At 42.0% G+C, this 13,693-nt stretch overlaps 1 protein-coding gene across 3 annotated transcripts in view; it reads left to right on the top strand.

Moving 5' to 3' along the window:
- The window catches only part of GNB1 (G protein subunit beta 1), an 805,062-nt gene that overhangs the window by 396,657 nt on the left and 394,712 nt on the right, over positions 1-13,693 (top strand). The window lies entirely within an intron of this gene.

The raw sequence follows: 13,693 nt of genomic DNA, 5'->3' as shown, positions 1-13,693 counted from the left end.
CATTTGCTCATTATCGTGGTAATTTTAAAAAGCGATTTCTCTCCAGGATGATTATCTTGGCAATATAAGACAGTGCCACAGTGATTGCAGTTATGTTTCTGCAGGAAATTTCCAAGGGAAAGAGGGAGGAATTAAAAAGAGGCGGAGTGGGGATAGACCTGCCCATTGACGCATTGTCTCCCACCCCCGTCCCATGGTGGAAAGGGTGCGGTCGGTGGGCATCTGGTTATTCGTGAAGGGTATATAGGGCAACAGGGTTTATCTTGCTTGTTGCAGTGGGTCTGGCCATGGCTGAATGCCAAGTCGGTGGGATCTGTTTTACTAGTGAGATAAATACAGCTAGAAGGCAGAAGGATACAGCAACTGACAATGGCTGAAGAGCATTTGTGAGCCAGGTTTAAAAAAAAAAATAAAATAAAATCCTAATTGTTGCAGAGTGGACATTGGGCCCTGGATAAGAAATGGCATAACATAACCCTTGAAATTCAGTGACTGTTTTAGTTAAGACCATTATGATCATCCATTTTATTGCATGAAATTCAGCGTGTAGGAGGTGATGGCAAATGTAACTTTTTCCCCTCCTCCACATACATGAAATCTCACCAGAAAAAAACAATAAGATCAATGTCAGAAATGACCCCGGGGTGTTTAAGAATGTAAAAACCCTCCACATTTCATGTATTTTTTGTTGCGTTGAGTTGGATAATCGGACTTTCAACTAATGTTTAATGATGTATGTGTACGTTTTGTAGTGTATTCTTAATATGTACATTTTGCAGTGAAGTGTTGAAATATTTAGCATAAGATAAAATGTTTCTTACATCAAATATGCACACGCGTGAGTAACCTCAGTTCTAAATCGAAAAATTACATGCGAGTATTGACTAGGAGTGGCATGGAGTGTAGTTTGTAAAAATGTTACAAGAGTAACGTTGCTGGAATGACCCTGTCTATGCTGAACTTTCAGTATAATTAACACATTACTTCCAATCACAAGATGGGCTATTCTTAACATGCAACTCCAATAAGGATATAAGCTCCAATAACTCCAATAAGGATATAAGGCTGTAACAAGTTTGTAACTGGAAAGTCGTGTTTCTCTTACTCCATTTGGTTTGCTGGCATTGCGTATAGGCAACAGTCTGAAGTGACGTGGGCACATATGCTTAGAGAGAGGTTTAGTGATTGCAGGAGTGGAGGCAGAAAGGGGGTAAGGAATGGGTGTAGTACGTGGCTGTGTGGGCATATGACTATCAAAACCCAGGCAGCAAAGATACATATCAGCATTTACACTGTGTACACGTCAGTGGCAAAGGTCACAACTGCATTCTGATGCCAGCAAATGTAACAGCCGGCTTAGATCAACTGGCCCAATCACATGGAACCATTTGAGGAAGGGAGTGCCTGCATAGCTGCCTTTCAGATTTTCTCACTGGAAAATAACTCATGTAGCCTTGGTCCCTTTGGTAGCCATAAACCTTTAGAGGCAATGCTTTCTCAGTGTTGAAGCACTTGAAAATGTACACAACTATTAAGTAAAGGATGCCTGGTCTGCTTGTTTTGCAGGAGACCCACTTCCATAAATGATATGGATGTTCAGTAGACTGATTCTATGGTGTAAATAGAATTACAGATCTAATCTTGAGTTTGTGAAAAACACTAGTCCTACCATCTCTTGGTTTAGATGGAAGTCTGTGACCACTGTAGAAAGAAATGAAGGATTCATGTGACGAATCCCCTAGTCTTTGTGGAAAAAAGGTAAAAGATCATTCACGCAAGAGTGCCTGAATCACACCTATGCAGTGTGCAGAGGTAACTTCCACACCACCAAAAAAAGCCGTCTTCCAAGTGCCATGATTTTGGGGCAGGAATGCCCAAAGTTAACCTTCAGATCCAAGGATTGGTGCGGCTGACCTCCTTTAGAGTCCATTAAAATGTCACTTGATCACCGGGTTGGGAGAAGCGCATGTCAAAATGCATTTTCAGGTAGACCGCTGTTCCAGGAAGAGGTTCTAAAATGTTAGGTTGAACCCAATAACAGTCCACATCTTAAAGTCAAAGGGCATAATCAAATGCTTTCAGAGAATTTGCCCCTACACACACAGCAAGAACATTTACTTTAGTTGGCTGCTTTAAGTCCAGGTTCCTGGATGAAGGCACGCAGCTTAAAAATGTTGATCCCAGGCACCCTCTTACAAATTGGAGGGGGATGGATGCAGAATCAAGCCCAGGAACACCCCTGTTACGACAGCACGTCCCGAGTTCGTCTAAGCTCCCATGAAGTGAGACGATTCATCTCTAGTTGGTCTGAATACCAAAATCTACTCGGCCATTTAGGTGATACTACGGTTCGATATCGTAAAGACTATGGACACTACGCTCCAAAAAAGCCTCTAACTGGATCGATCGGTGTGCTGCTTTCCTGTTTACGATGGTTGATCAAGTGGCCTGCCTCTTTCCCTCTCCAGTACAAGCCTACATTAACAGCTATAATTTGCTTGGTGACAGGCAAGTAGGTTTTAGATATAATAGAGGGATCGAAACTATGTTTTCAACATGTTAGAAATAAAATTGATACAGCTTATGGAGGTTGATGGATACAGCATCTTCATGTTACTCAATCTGTCGGCTGCATTCGATATAGTCAACCATCATATTTTATTGGTGTCGGGGTCAGAGGTAGAAAATAAATAGTAGATCCAGAAATTGCTTAAAAGTCTCTTTACTGTTCTTTTTAAACATGACCCATCGCAAATCTTATCCTGCCCTGATGAAGGCAGGGTCCTTTGTGGTTGCTGGCCTCCAACATCTACAATAAGCCCCTGCATGGCCATTAGGGGAAAGCATGATTCTCAACTATGCTGATGGCATGCAGATTTTGTTGATTAGCAGACAATCCCGGGAAAATTTGATCTCAGCCAGGCATTTAGTATTGTAAAGGTCTGGATGAAGGACAGTCTGCTTAACTAAAACCAATAAAAAATTAATGGCTTGTACTTTGACCACCTGAAGACTAATAAACTAGCAACACATTCATATCTGTCTGATTCATACTTGGGACCTAGCAAAATCCTTATGAATCCTAATAACATCCATAGGGATCTTACTCATTGCTACCTTGTATCCCCACAGCCAAAGCTAGTATCAGCTTATAGAGTTAGTTAATGCTATTGCACCAAACTTGTCCATTGCTATCAGAATTCAGTTGTGCTATTATTTGGTCCCAACAAGGATATTGCAGTTTGCAGTGTCCTCTTCTAGGGGCTGGTAAAGGCCTTCACCATAGACTTAGTGCTACAAAATACTGGAAGCAGATTTGTCATTACTATTCACTGCTGTCCTTGCACCCCCCCATTGTCAAATTGCTGTTGACTAACGATTGTTGATCAAAGCACTTTATTTACTCATACCCAGACTCGTAAATCCTTCCACTAGATCAAACAGTTAATTTAAGAAAACCCTTTTCCAGATAACTACAGTCTCGAACGTTCTACCAGTAGATGTTTGCAAAATTGATTATCTAACATTTTGTGCCTGAAAACCATTCTCTTCCAGTAACCTCTCCTTTTAAACTGTCCATTTGGGTCTGTGCTGTGAAGCTAGTTGGATCGAAAGAAAATAAAATAACTCTAAATTAAATCATGTGGCAACCCATGTTGTGCATAAATTGCTCAACCAGGGGAAGAGTATGTACATAGAGGATATGATTGTCCCATTGAAGTAGGGAATCTATTCTTAGTAGCTCATAGCGTACTCCTCTACTGCCTGGCATCTTGAGTCGGAGTCTCAAGCCAATCCACCCTAAAGCCCCTCTCACCCACCTGGCAAGTTGGAGATGTGCATGACCACCCATAGATGACTCCCATTCATGAGGTTGTAGCGGTCAACGGAGAATCTGCCTGCGCAATGAGGTCTCCTTCCAGATGAGTTGCTACAGCGATTCTGCTGTGGCATAGCCGTAAAATACACAGTTCATAAGTTAGCCTGGATAGTGAGTTCTAGTGCCAGCTTTCGTGAGACAAATCATGGATGGATGTTGAATAAAAAAGGGCTCCCTGATATTTCATTATAGAACATTGTGCCCAAGCATAGTTCTTGGGCTTGTCTATCAACCTTAAATTACATTGCTGAAGATGCCTTTGGTAGATGTATGGCTTTTCTTGTTATGCTTGAGGAACCCTTGTCTGCACCTTTGAGAACTTGCTCGCATGACAACAAACCCTTGGAATTTGTGTTCCATCTCCCTTCTGACTATTATATGTAGAAGTTTTCATTGGTTTCAATTGCAGTCAGTGTTTAATTGAACAGTTTCAATCTGTTGTCTAATGAAACGATTGCAGACTCTAATGGCTGCCCCAACCTTTTCCTGGGCCCCAGCAATTAGCTTGGTGCTCCTCAACTGTGCATTTCTCCTGATGTCCAGCTCATGAAATATGGCCACCTATGTCATGGGCACCTTTGTGGCTGCTTTTCATGTCAGATATTGCTCTTTTCGATCCAAGGGATGGTTCTCGAGCTAATTCAGTTGTGTGGTTGATTGGAGTTTGGAGGAGGAGAGGACCCCTGTGCTAACTGGTGGTTGATTTGTTGCTATAATATGTCCTGCCGCCTAATACATGGTTTGTCTAGGAACCAAAACTCCAAAATTTCCAATGATTGTTTGTAGAAGATGTGTGTTGGCAAACCTTGTTTAGTAGAGGTGCTGGTGGTTGATTGACCATTGAATATAACCATTGATTTCTTACTTTATGGTTGTTGAAAGAATTGAGCAAGTCTTGATTTGTTGTCATCAATGAGGGTTTTAATGTTTTCTACAAGAATATACCAGAAGGCCCAGCAGAATGTGCTAGGTGCATAGGAAAGGGGAGCCAACACGTGTTTCGACCGTAGTCTAAGTCAAGGTGTGGGCAATGTCATTGCTGCGGCCTCAGTCTACTCCAAGCCACAATCATCCTTGGCTACATCAGCCTCAGCACTGCTGGGTAAGAAGATCCTGGAAGGATATAGAAAGATCTATTCCAACATTTTGTTTATCTTCATGCCTTTTCTTCCTGCACTTTCAGACCTACATGGCCTGCTGCAATAAACCCAGCACTTGCTGGCTGCACTCCCATTGTTTGTTGCCTTTTTATTTATTATTGTTTTTTCCCCTTCTCGCTCCGCACTCCTTTTGTTCCCCCTTCCATGCACTTCATCCCCTTCCCCCCTCTACCCTGCACTTGCACGTTCGCGATGTCACTGGGCTTAGTAAGATCGTTGCTTTTGTTCTCCCCTGTTCCCCTTCCCTTGCCTTGTCGCACTCTGAAACACTTGTGTATGAGCACAATAGAAATAAAATATCAATATCTTCGTCAGTACACCAAAGACTCTGGCGGGAAATGGCTGACTTCCTTCCGGAACTTACGGTACAGTATCAGGCACGCTTCAAGGCGGGGCTGGCGGAAGCAAATATTGTAGTGCACTACATAATTAGTCCACTGTGGCTCACATTGACAACTCAGGCTGTGCCATCTGCATCGCTACGGACATGAGAACGGCCTGGCTAAGGGTGACCCAAGTTCAACCCGGACGTCCAGGAGCATATTCTGGACCTTCCATTCAAGGAGGGCAATCTGTTCAGTCCCACTACGGATGAGTAACTCGACAGTTCCCAGACTGCCAACTCCTTACCCATCCTCACAAAGTCCACTCCTAAGGCATACAGCCAGACACACCAGCGTTCCGACAAGGGTCGATCCTTCGGAGGGTTCTGGGTCTACCAGAAGAGGCTGTCCAGGCAGCCAGACCGATCTCCGAGCCAGCACTGCCGCAAGCCACACAAGGCAGCGCATAAGGGCTTTAAGTCCCAGCCTCAGATGGAAAAAAGGCATGACATGCTCATCCAGATCCACGAGTCTCCGGTGGGGGGCAAGCTTGCCCTTCACTCCCAGCACTGGCGTGCAAGGTTTGTGGCCGCCTGGATCCTATCCGTTTTGTCCACAGGCTTCCGCCTCGCCTCTCCTTCTCTCCTCCCCTCCGCTCCCACAGATTGGGACAGCTACTCTGTTGGCAGAAATTCGCTCACTCGTAGAGTCAGGCAGTGGAGGAAGTCCCAGTCTCCCAGCGGGGTCTGGGCTTCATTCACAGATTTTGGCCATACACAAGGACCAGGCCGGCCTGAGAGTTGTGTTGGACCTTTCCACCCTGAACCTTTCCCTTCCTCTTCAAAAGTACAAGATGGTTACCCCAGCGCTTATTGTGGAGACATTGTAAACAGGAGACTGGATGTGCTCCTTGGATCTGAAGGATGTCCCGTCCGGATCTGGCAACCCAATCAGTCCTTCCTGAAGTTCAGGATCATGGGTTTCCATTTCCAATGCAAGGTTCTTGGCCTCAATTCAGCCCCCAGGATCTTTAAAAGACTGAACGCAGTGGCAGCCAATCTATCCATCGATTCAGGATCTGACAATACTAAACAGGCAGTTACAAATGAAAATACAGTAACATTAGTAGAAAAAAATAAGACTGTGAAAAAATCTGTAAATTGCGATTTTAAAATGAACCAAAACGTTGGAAAACTATTTTCCACATGATGGAAGGAAATGTACTATTAAGATAAAACATATGAATACAGACATGCTGCTAGGGACTAATGCATTCTCTATTAATGCGTCTCAATTTAATAAAGATTCTGAACAAACCAAACATAGAGAATTGTATTCTGATATCTTTGCGAAGACCACTAAAAATGCTAAATGTATAGATGCCTCCAGTAAGGAATCAATAGTTGTGTGTGTATAGGTTCTGGTAAATTCAAGGAATTGAAAATGCCACAGCAAATTGTGACGCAAAGAGGGGAAAACGAGGTCACCAACACTGATAAAAACGCAGATGTGGCACCTCAACATAGGTGAAGATATAAATGCATCCCACACTTATGGATTAACTGCTTTAGAAAAGGCACTGAAAAGCGGTAGCTTGTCCACCGCAGCCGTTTCTAAATTATTAAATTACATGACTAAACTTGCACAGGATGATGCCAACTTACCATCTATATTAGATGAGGTACTGCTGAAAGGGTCCAACAAGGTTATCGATGAGCATGCACTTAGCATAGCACAGATCATGGAAGCAAATTCCTCTAATCACAATTTCGAGTAAACCTACCTGCAATGCTACTCTTAGTAGCAGTTTATATTCTAATGGTGTTAAAGTTAATGAAAAAAAGATCAGTATGTTGGGATTGGAGGTTAAACTTGAGATAGTCTGAAAGTCTTGAGTTAATCGTTCCCATCTTTTAAGTCTACTATACACTATTCCTTCTTTAAGAATACTTGCAACAAATGACTGATAAAACTGCCCTTGCGATGTTACAATCCTTGAATGACATGCCATGTACACTCAGAACATGTGCTAAACCTTATTTGGTCGTTTAGAAAAGAGCTGTTTGATTTGGGCTTTACTTTACACACATTTAACAATGAGAATTCTGCTAATGAATTTCTGTATTATGAACCAATAAAAAAAACATTAGTGAATAAAATTGGAGAAGGGACCAATAGTGATCCACAAACTGACAATCTATGCATTTCAGTTACTTGCAATTGCACGAGGCAATCAGGAAATCTCGTGGATATAACCCATGCTAAAGTCAATTTTTTTCTCCCAAATCAGTTGGTCCTAATTCATAGGATAAACGCAATCTTGTTGTTTACTCATGGAACTCATGTGGATTTCGTAATATACCACGGTGGGTTCCTCTCTTGCTTTTGATAACTTGCCTGATATCCTATTGTTACAAGAGTCTATGTAACAAGAGGAATTGGTGATATAGAATTTTTCTATGTTTTGCTCTAATGCGATTCGAGGATCTGTGGGTCGACCATCTGGAGGCTTAGCTATAGGAATTAAAAATTCCCTCGATTACACAGCTAAGATCGTGCATTCCTCATCTATTATCTGTGCTATGTATCCTGAAATCTTGTTACCAAGCCGTTATTGATTTGTTTATATTGGAATCCACTCAGATATACGCAATCAGCTGTTCTAGATGATTTAGACCTCTGTTTGGAAAATGCCTTTTGAAATTAATTCTGAGGTTGAAAGTATTATCAGAGGTGACTTTAATACTGTCTGCAAAATTGGTGATGTTGATTCCAGGCTTCCAGCTAGTAAGGAAGCTTATGAATTATGTGGTAGAGGTAACATTTTGAACTCTTATTGTGATGACTGGGATATGTCTTTTGTAGATTATGGGAGTAATTTCCCAGTGTATACATGAAGGGGCACTTCTTGCTCTTTGATTATTTTTGCGTCTCTAACTATTGAATTTGCTATCATAGATAAAATATATAGTGACCACGCTCCCATTCACAGATATGTGTGTTATATCTCTTTAGAAAAAGAGCTCTGATTAGCTCTTGAAAATAAGAGAGATACCTCATTGAGATGGAACCCAAAGTTATGTAATTGTATGGCCAATATGGTTTCAAATGATTTATTTGCCAAAGGCTATGATATTTTATATATATATATCTCAATCCTGATTGTATGGAGCGTATTATTGTCAAGTCTGTTTAGAACTCTTTAGCATATCTTATAAGTGAAGAAACCAGTTGCCTATGAGGATAAAAACTCTTATAGCTATGAAAATTAAAATGCTGAAATGTCAAAACAACAAAGACATTCGTATGTTACAGCATGATCTCTTATCGAATTCACAAAAAGTATGTCAGAAGAATTTAATTTTAAAAAGATATAAATTTAAAGTAAAGGGATTCACTTAAACATCCATAATAAAAATAATTGTTCTATGATTAGATCTATATGTCAGCATAACACTAGGGAGATGTGGGCTATCATCAAAAAAGGACAACCTGGCAATATTAAAGATACAACCAATTCAATCCGTGCGGAATCATGGATTGATTTTATTGGTATGAAATATATATTGCCTGCGGTATTCGCCCATATTGGTTATGTGAATACTTTAAATTGGTTTTCTAGTCCTTTTTAAGTGGTCAACTTTGGACATTGAATTAGCTATTCATAAGCTTTCTAATTCTCAGGCTCTGGGTCCAGATCGAACCCCCTCATGTGTGTGTAAGGGCGATAAATCGTTCTGGGTGGCCATTTTAAAAATTGACAATATTCTTAACAGGTATTCTTCCTGAATCTTGGGTGACTTCAATTGTTATCCCTATTTTTAAAAAAAGGGATTCATCTAAACCAGAAAACTATAGACCCATATTGTTAACGGATGAAGCAGCTAAATAATTTTCTATTCTGGTCATTTCTGATCTATGAAAGCCATAAAAATATTCAAAATTCCAGACTGGTTTTAGAAAATCTATGTCAACGACATTGAACGCCATTATTATGGCTCACTTAATCACTAGTACGAAGAATAAAGAACTTAATCCAATTTATTTTGCATCTATAGATATGACTTCTGCTTTTGATATCGTTGTTCGGAATGTATTATGGATAAAGATGGCTGCATTAGGTATTCCTGAAAATCTTATTTATTGGATATCTAAGTTCCATTCTAACACATCATGCAGAGTCCGAATTACTAAAAGGGTTCCCTTACTGGTCCCATTAAGACCTCTTTAGGATTAAAACAAGGATGCAATTTTGCAGCAATCCTATTTAATACCTATCTATGTGGTTTGCAAGATATCTGGAAAGAAAGCAAAACGTTTGCTGCTAGATTGTGTGCGTTAAGAATCCATTGGTTAGCTTTTGCAGATCTTTTCCTTTTTGACCTCACTACGGCAGGTCTAAATACAAAATTGCAGCTGTTTTCTGAATTCGCTTACAAACTTAATTTTAAAACTTAATCTTGCTCACAAACATAATTTAAAACCTAATCTTGCTAAGACTAACATGATTTTGGATTCTAGGAAAAAGCTCAGTTCACCTGGAGTTTAGATGGAGCAGTAATTGCTTAAGTTTTGGACATTACATATTTAGACTATTATCTGAGTACTATGTCCTCGAGTAAAGCCTGGGGAGGGCCTATGTTTATAATAAAGTGAGACCTCTGGCTAGCCAGATGAAAATATCTGCTAAATATTGCACATTTTCAGTTGTTCCTTTATTAGAATTTATGAAATTAAAGGTTAAACCGGTCATTCTATATGCTCTGGATATTTGCACTATTAATTTGAAATTGTAACTTGACATATTACAGGGCAGATTGTTTAAATCGGCTCTTAATTTAGCCCCATCAATACCTAATTGTATTATACGCCATGAATTGGGTATCCTCTCCCTGTCATGTCGTAAAGATTGGAGAGATTTATCGAATTATGCTAGGATGTTGTCTCCTTTGGAAAATTCCATTTATGGCGATTTTAATTGGATGATAAAGGGATGTAGCTCAAGCTAATTTATGAACTATAATTCAAGAATGTGTGTGATACTTGATGATCTTGATGTTGAACAATGGGATTTGAGAATACGTCCGGGATATGTGAAGAAATTATTTGAACAAGATTGGTGTAATACTATCAATGACTTATCAAATATTCTACCTATTGTGAATATGCCAAATTTCCTAGAAAGGGTTGGTTGTTGTCTTTATTTGACAATTTTTCCATGCAAAGTTGTTTGTAGATATTAAATGAGATTTAAACTCAAATAAAAACATTGGAAAGGACTATATTTTGGAGTTCCAACAAAAATAATTATCCTTCAAGATCTTGTAGATTCCCTAAATGTGAAGAGGTTAACAAAACATTTAAAAAAAATCTCCTTCTAGAATGTATACACTTTAGAGATGTATGGTCAATGTTCTTGATGAAATTTGTTAATAGAGAATTTGAAGACTGTATGGATTCCCTATGGAACCGACTAATGTTAGGACAATGTAACGCACTGATTTTTTGTATTAGTAGCATTCTTAAAAGTAATTGAACAAGAAATTGTGCTTCTGTCTAATTGAGTTTGACACATTTCATTGATGTAATGGTTTTAGATTTGGTAACTTAGTTCTATGTTTGTAGATGGTTGTACTGAATATTTTTATATTTGAGAATAACTGTAGGTTTCATTTCGATGTTGGATTTTATGTATATGGACTTTGCTGGATTTTTAAACTAAACTCAGATGGTGCTTTTGTATTATGCAACTTTGTACATTTTGTGTATTTTCACACTTTCAGTTTAGTAATTGAACACATGGTGTTATTGTATTATGCAGATTTGCACATTTAGCGATTTTGCACATTTGCAGTTTAGTATCTTAGGCAATGGGATACCTGTTTATGCAAATTTTGTTGATTTGCACATTTTTGTAATATATGCATGTAGTGTTTCTGTATATCAAACAATTCTGTTTTTAATGCTAACATTTGGAGTAATATAAATGATAAAAATGCAATGCAATGTAATGATACATTTTGTAAAGGTTGTATAAACCAAATACAAAAAAATAAAGTGGCAGCCATTCTCGGGGCCCAAGGTCACCACGTCTATCCATACCTAGAAGATGGGCTTGTCAGGACAAGGTCTTTGGAGGCAGTCCATCACGCTGTCTCCGCCCTCATGAATACTCCACACCAGTTGGGATTTTCCATCAGTCTCAAGTCACAGCTGGAGCCTACGCAGAACCGAACGTTCTAGTATCTCATCTGGGATATGAGCTCCAAGAGTTCCCCTCGGAGGACAAGATCACAGCCATCAAGAGGGCAACAGAGGACATTTTCTCAGCAGAACAGTGACCTTGGCATGGTGCTACCAACACCTCTTGGGCGTAATGGCAGCATGTCTCCTGGCAGTGCCGTACACGAGGCTCAGAATGAAGCGATTGCAGTTACACTTCGCAGCCTCCTGTGGGGAGAAGGGTTCCCAGGCAGAGCTGGTCAGCATCCCACTTCATCTCCACCAGGACCTAGTCTGATGGAGCACGGACTGCAACTTGCGAATAGGCAGACCCTTCTGGCAACCATCACCACAGACTCCTCCCTAGACGGCTGGGGAGCTACCATGGACAAACGGTGTCCATGGGGTATGGTCCCTTCAGGAGCAGGAGGGCCCACATCAACTGGCTCGAGTTGATGGCCATCTGGCTCGGTCTCATAGCCTTCCCACCGATCAGTGGCAAGACGATCCTCATTCAAACTGACAGCTCCACCAGTATGTATTACATCAACAAGCAGGGTGGCACGTCCCCTCTCGTCTGCACTCTAGCAGTCAGCATTTGGGAATGGGCTCTGGTGAACAGCCTGCACCTGACATTTCACCTCCCGGGGGAGTCCTACCTGGAGGTGGACAGGCTCAGCAGTGCGGACAACTAAGACTAGCAGTTGAACGAACGGGTCCTTCATGGGATCTTCAACAGATCGGGCCATCCTCGGGTGGATCTCTTTGCCACCTAGTCCAACTGGAGGTGTCCCCAGTTTGTGTCCTGGCAGGGACTGGGCTGGGGCTCTCTGGGTGATGCAGATCCAATGGAACTGGAACGTGTATGCCTTCCCTGCCACTCCCCTGGTCCACAGGGTAATCTGCAAGCTCTGGCAGGCCCGGCACCTCCGTTTCATCCTGATAGCTAGGGTGGCCCTAAGGCCATGGTTCGCGAACACCTCAACCTGTTGGATCAGGCCTCGGTGCACTTTGCGCTGGGTCCAGCTAACATACTCTCACAGCAGGGAGGCACGGTCATCCACCCATGCCCCCCAGAAGTTAGCCCTTGCAGCGTGGTTCCTGAACAGGTCACACTAAGGCATCTGCATCTGTCACAGGCTAACCTAGACATTATACAGGGCGCTAGGAGTGATGCTACCAGGAGCCAGTACAAAAGCAAATGGACTAGGTTTTGCCACTAGAAAGAATCAAAGGAGGTCGATCCATTGACCTGCACGTTGGACAATGTGCTATCCTTCTCTGCACACCTAGCACGCTCGGGGGTGCAGATGTACGCATGTCACACCTATCTGGCAGCAATCGGAGCATACTGTAACTTGGAAGAAGAGGTATTTTCATCCTCCAATCTGGTGGTGGCGGGCCTCACCAGGCTTTACCCGCCTATCAGGAAGCCACATCCAGTGTGAGGCCTCAACATAGTCTTGGGCGCCCTGGCGCATAAACCATTCAAATCTATGGCATCTGCGGACACCAGGCTAGTCACCATTAAGACGGCCCTCGTGGTGGGCTTACACCTGCATGTAGCGTCAGCGAAATCCAGGCACTGGTGGCTTCAGAGCCCTATACTACTTTTATAAGGACAAGGTGGTGCCTGGAATGCCCCTTCTCACCTCCCCCGCATTCTTACCAACGGTGGTCTCCTCGTTTCACTTGAATGAGGAGATAGTGTTACCTACTTTCTTCATGGACCCTAAGGACGACGCTCAGAGGGTTCTGCACTGTCTAGATGTCAGGCATGCTCTAAAATTCTCCCTGGATAGAACCAGGAGCTTCTGCAAATCAGATGCTCTTGTCACCTTCGAGGGGGGGGTGGGGGGGGTCTAAGCCCAGCTATCGAGCATCCAAGACCTCCATGGCAAGGTGGATGGTTACGGCCATCGAAGAGGCTTACGATAGGCAGCACAAACCTCTCCCAGCAAATATGAATGCCCACGCTATCGGAGCTAAGGCCACAGTGGTTGCTTTCTAGAGGCACTTTCTGTGGCAAGTCATCAGCAAGGCGGCTACATGAGCTATGCCCTCAGCCTCCTACAGGCACTACTGCTTGGATGCCAGTTCCAGATCAG

Source organism: Ambystoma mexicanum, chromosome 8 (assembly GCF_040938575.1).
Source record: "Ambystoma mexicanum isolate Mex_15411 chromosome 8, UKY_AmexF1_1, whole genome shotgun sequence".
Classification (NCBI taxonomy): Eukaryota; Metazoa; Chordata; class Amphibia; order Caudata; family Ambystomatidae; genus Ambystoma; species Ambystoma mexicanum.
Note: the sequence above shows the minus strand (reverse complement) of the source record. Positions and strands in the feature narration are given on the sequence as shown.